Raw genomic sequence first — 6,267 nt, forward strand, 5'->3', positions numbered from 1 at the left:
CGGTTGACTCTCTCCCAACCTCTCCTCCATTTACCCACAACACTTATCAGCTCCAAGACCCGGCGAATCTCAATCTCCCTCTTCAGCCTTTCCCAGCTGTCCTCCATTCGAAGTTGTTCTTTGGTCCTGATATTTCAACAAGATATGGAAACATTAAAACGACAAAGATGAACATTGGACTCATAAGAACATAAACCCATGAAAGCTGCTCACATTTAAGCAAAAACTGCATAACTAATACAATATCAGAACAATATAAATACATGCAACTAACCGTTGGGGGATGTCATATGGTCCGGAATCCGTCATTGCACCGCGAATAACGATCGTTGCTCCGACGACAAACTTTTCCTCACCGTCCAGAAACCCTAACTCTTCGGGAAAATATCTAACTCAACTTCTCCTTCCAACCCTTATATGTGCTTCTGTTGCATGTATATGTCTTGGGCCTATTAATACTATATTTAGCCTAATGTCTTTATGCTGGCCCATTAAAGGTAGTACAATTTTTGTCCTTTTTAACAAAAACAAAATTGTTGCAACTATTATATCAGATACATTACTAATTGGGAAAATTTGTCTTTAGTACTTTGTGATGTCAACTATATTTTTTATAAACTCTAATATTGCTTTTTTTTATTGCCCTTTTTGCATTTCAATTTTTTTTCCAAGTTTTGACATATAGGTCCCACTAATTTTGACTACATAAACATTATAATTATTTATTTTCTCTCTTTAAATATTTATAACACAATATTTAAAAACTCATCCCATTATTTTTATTTCTACAAATTTTTAATATCAACCCATGTTTTTTCCATTGTTATATATACTAATAACCAATTTTTTTTCCCATTTCATATATTTATTTAAAAGCAAATTCATTAACCTATTCTAATTTTTTTAATCGATTCTATTTTTATTTTCATTTTTTATTCTTAACAAAGCGATACACAAACCGACACCAGAACCCGTGCGGACGCACGGGTTTCCCACTAGTTTATAATATAATAAGATTCAATGTATTGGAAAGTCCATCCTTCCTTGTTATGTTGTCACGTTCACATTTCTATGTTAAATGTTGTCTAATAAACTACCTAACTAAGAATAAAACATACCACCAAACACCCTAATTTATCCTTAATGAGAAAATAATCACCCTTAAAAAATTCATTTATTGTAATTTTCTAATTCAAAATTTATTTCCACGAATCACATTTATTCATTCCTCCAAGTGGCATTTCCCTTCCAATATTTTTATTGGGTGTTTCTTAATATCCATTGGTTTTTTCCTAAAAGTTTTCTCACACTTATATCAGTCTTTCTCTCTCCCATTTTCTCTCGTCACTCACTTTTCCTAACAAACCCTAACATAGCCGCTATCTTTCTCCACCCTATCTCTTTCTTTGTGTTCTCTCATTTTTGATACCTTCTTCCTCTCTCTTAGACGCGGGGTGAGGTGTTGTTAAGGGATGGTGGGACTTCGGAGCGGGTGGCCAGCGTTGTTGTTGGTTCGTGGTCGGGAAGGGGGTGAAGCGTACTCCTCTTCTCCAATCCATATTTCTTTTGTTGTTTTCAGTTTTGAAACTTTTGCAGGTTGATGTATTTGGGATTTTGTACAGGATGATACGATTGCTAAGAAAATAGATCTTGTGAGGGTTAAGGTTTTATATTCACGATGAGTGTATGTGAGTAATATTATTTTTGTTCTGCAATTAACATTTTTTTTCTCACTGTGGAATTTTATTTTATTTTTGCGTTTGTAAAAATACTATCTTTGTTTTGCAAGTTGCAACTAATATTTTCCTCTCACTTTGAATACCATTCATCTTCCCTTCTTCCTCCTCTTATTTCCGCTTCTGATTCAGCTTGTAAAGATGTCTTTGTTCTACAACTAATAGAGTAATGATGCGTTGTTCATTGTAGCTTGAGATTCAGCTTTCGTGATGGTACAACAAGGTGAACAGCCCATAAATATGGGAGGGCTTTCATTGTTGACCGGTTTGGATGTAAACTGTCCATAAATATTTTGCATACATTGGTGGAAGCACATCAAATAAATTTCTTCACTAAATTGATTTTGCTGATGATTGAATGATATGCAGTAGCCATGTGTATGCAAATATTGAAAAAGAAGGTGACTGATATTTGATGTCTGTGAGTAATTTATGATGATTTTGAACTTATGAACTTTAATTATTACCTTAGCATTTATGGTTTTCATATAAATATTGTGTGTTTGGTTCATATTGAAGGTGAATTCTGATTTTTGGTGTGTTTGTTTCATATAGTTAGTGATTTTGTGTGTTTGTTTCATATTCAAGGTGAATTTTGGTTTTTGATTAGTTAGGAATTGAATTATGATGTGTAATGTATTTTGCAGTTCAAGCAGGAAGTAACTACGATGAAGTTAATAAAGCATCCCAATGTTGTTCGACTATATAAGGTGTTATCGATCAAAGATTTTTTAACCTTTATTTTGAGTCACTCGTTTAGAAATTCTTTCAACGACAGGATGCTTTGAGAGCTCTTTAGTCTGCTTCATTCTCCGGTCATGAGCTCCAAGGTTTGGTTTCTGATCAATGGAAAGAAATGGGATGGCAGTGAAGAGATCCTTCCACTGATTTCAGGTTATATTTTGGCTCATCATCCCTTTGTTGTTGCTGGCACAAATATTACTTTCATGATTATGCAAATGTTAAACCTTAATTATTTCCTTGGCATTTATGGTTTGCATACAAATCTTGTGTGTTTGTTTCATATTGAAGGTGAATTCTGGTTTTTGGTGTCACAATGCATTTTGCTCCAAAGTAAGAATTCTAGTTTTTGGTGTCACAATGCATTCTGAATTCTGGTTATTTCCTTAGCATTAATGCAGCACGTACGTCACGAGGATGAGCCTTATTGTCACAATGCATTTTGTTCCTAAGTTTTTTATGCCTATTTGGATTAACAATGAGTTTGATTAGGACAGTTTCATCTTAAATGAACACAATATTGCTAATGCTGGCAAGTTTCTTCTATTGGAGCTAAACCTAGGACTTTAATTAGAACAGTTTTTCTACAAATGCTTTCAGGTGAGAATTATAAATTGTATAAAAGTTGAATTGATCAAAACTGTGGCATAGTTTTGAAGACTGATTTCTTAACATTCTTATATCACTGTCACTATTTGCAGAAAATGAATGGGCATTTGATTTACTTTATAGCGTTTCTTTTGTGGCCATGGACAAACAATGGTTGGAGACAAACGTTGCGTACAAGCAATTCAATGTGAGAAAAACTTATTTGATCATATGTAAAATAAAATGTTCTTTCAAAGGGGTGGAAAAAGAATAATTGTGTTTCTTTTTTATTGCTACGATTACAGGATATCTTGAAATCAACGGGAGTTTGACTAGAGAAATAACTGATGATCGATGATGTTCTATGACTTAACACGACTATTTATCAATGATAGATGATATCTTGCATTTTGTATTTCTATGGTTTTGTTGTTTTCTTTTCTTTTACTGTTTTTGTTTTGCTTAGTGACTGAAAGGTTGTATATGATTTCAGTACAACTTTAGGATTACTGCAAGTGTAGTTGTCGTTGAGTTTAATCATGTTGTTGGGATAGTGATGAAAATCAAAATGGTTAGTTATCCATGCAAGATATTCGATTTGAAGGTGCAACTATTTGAACAGTCAGTAAGATTAAGGGGCGGGTCAAGAAGGTACATAACTTGTCACTTAGATAATTGAATACTCATGATTTTGTTCTCTATTTTGTTCTAAGTTATCTTATAATCTGTAGGTTGCAAAAGTAGAGATGGATAACAAGTCAAAAAGGAAGGGCGGGCATATCAAAGAAGAAATTGCTTCTTCAAGGTAATGATTATTGCAATTGTAGTGTGTGGTTGATGGCAGTGCTCATTTGTTATGCATACTAGGGGTGGACATCGATTCGGGCCGGTTTGGGTTCGGGCCCAAAACCCCAATCCGGCCCAACCCTCAGGTGCAATCTATTGGCCCAATTTCAACCAAATTAATTATCGGTTTTTTCGGATTCGGTTTAAATCGGGTTCGGTTAGTAAAATCGGTTTTTTTCGGATAGTTGGCTTATTTGAAAACTTGAGCCCATTCTTATAATCACAATTTTGTATATTTTTGTTTGACTCTGTTCGACCAAAAAAACCCAAAACACTAATTTTATTTGTTATTGGGCCATGAATATTTCAGCCCTAAAACACAATGAACTTTTGTTTCTTATTTTTTAAAAATTGTGAATAAATAATTTATTATAGAAAAATTGAATTATTTAAAGAAATTTAATCCTTTAAATTAAACTTTCATTTTTTGCTAAATTATCTAAAGACAATTAAAAATTAAATAATTCCTTATCTTGAAATTTCTAAATAACATAAATAAAAAATTCAATAAAAAATTATATAATATTACAATATCATAAACAATACAAATAATAAATTATCTCCATTCTCCAAAGCCTAAATTCATTAATTCTTCAACATATTTAAATTATTTCAAATCCTGTAACATAAAAGATAGTTAGAGGATTAGAGATTGCAAGTTGAATATTATCAACAAAATCTCTCTAAAATTGCTAAATAGAAACAATTATAACAGTTCTAGTAGAAATAGAAATAATAATAACAAGTATAACAATTCTATGAATGATAATTAATACATAACAAAATTCAAAATTGATAAATATAAATAATATTAATTTAATGCTATTTAAACTTAATTAACATCATAAAATTAAAACTCATAAATTCAAAAGAATTTCACTAAGTTTATAAATAATTGCAAACAGTCAATATTTGATTTTACTCCCTATCATCATTAAAACTCATAAACTCTAATAAATCATCCATAAAACACACAAATAAAATAAGTTTAAATATTATTTATAATTATCCAAAAAATCCAAACAAAACACTTTATAATCATCTATACACATTAAAAAATTCCTTACCAAGAAATAAAAACAGAATTTCACAGATGGAACAAAACAAATTATAATAAGTCAATTTATTAACATACACAGAATTACACAGAACTACCATATCATACCACAAGTTAATTTACTAACATGAAATCTTTAAATCAAAGGGTCATATTTGGAACAACTTACCATATGTTTTTTTCTCTAAATCAGCCCCACTAAAAATCTGCAACAAACATAACCAGTTATGCCATATGTTATTTATCTAAATCAATCCTGCTAAAAATCTACAACAAACATAACCAGTTAGATAGTTACTCCTAGATTAGAGATGTAAACATATTTTAAATTTCAAAATTTATAAAAAAAAAACACAAAGGTATGTGTATGTACCTTGATTTCTCCTGATACTCTAAGCATGAGCAGGCATGGCTCTAACCAATGGGCCATGAAGGATAAATACCTTGATTTTAAACTCTGCAAACATTCCCTACTTCACAACAATAAGTGAAATGAAACTATCATGAGTAGTCAAAATAAAAGTTTCTCAACCCCAAATAAAAAACCTATACATCACCTCTTCAAGTAGTATTGAGCATTGACCATGAAACATTACATCTTGCATAAACTTTCTGCAGGACCAACATCAGACACCAACGTTAGACTGTATACAAATTGATTTTTAGGGCATATGCACATATCTCCTGCAGTCAAAATTTATAATTATCAAACCAACCTAAAATCAAGACCACAAAACTACTAATGAAGTGATCTAAGAATTATATAATTTAAGACTTACAACTCATCAATTTACCATAAGCAAGGTGTATCAAACAATACCTCTGTTTGAAGATCTTTCACCAAAAGCATAAAACCAGCATATTAAAAATCATTAAAAATGAAAATTATCTCCATAATTCTCATTTAACTCCAGTACATTCTTGAGACACACCAAAACCTGCATTTCATTTGAGAAAAACATCTAGAGTCAAAATATTGTGTAAAGAATAATAGTTACGACAATAATTAAGAAAAATTTGGCAAATCTTCACACCAAATCATAACATCAATAATCAACAAGCATTTGGTATTCATCAGGAGATAAGTTCAAGGAGTTTAAATACTCTAACATCAAAAGAGAATGGTCCAAAACTATCAGCTTCAGTGCAATTTATTTAACACTTCAGCAATATATCAAAAAAATGAAAGATAAAATGCTTAACTAGGTAGTTCTCATATCAAGACCTTGTCACCAACACTTGGTTGAAGTAGCACTGCAAAATCAAAGAACTATCAGTGAAAATAATGCAATTTACTAT

General features: G+C 31.3%; 1 long non-coding RNA gene across 1 annotated transcript; it reads right to left on the reverse strand.

Moving 5' to 3' along the window:
* Window positions 1-5,143: 5,143 nt before the first annotated feature.
* On the reverse strand, window positions 5,144-5,710 carry LOC131655703 (uncharacterized). Its single transcript, XR_009299854.1, has 3 exons — window positions 5,526-5,710; window positions 5,342-5,425; window positions 5,144-5,174 (listed from the first exon to the last, which is right to left on the reverse strand). It is a non-coding gene; the product is annotated as an uncharacterized LOC131655703 (long non-coding RNA).
* Window positions 5,711-6,267: the final 557 nt, after the last annotated feature.

Source organism: Vicia villosa, linkage group LG3 (genome assembly GCF_029867415.1).
Source record: "Vicia villosa cultivar HV-30 ecotype Madison, WI linkage group LG3, Vvil1.0, whole genome shotgun sequence".
NCBI lineage: Eukaryota > Viridiplantae > Streptophyta > Magnoliopsida > Fabales > Fabaceae > Vicia > Vicia villosa.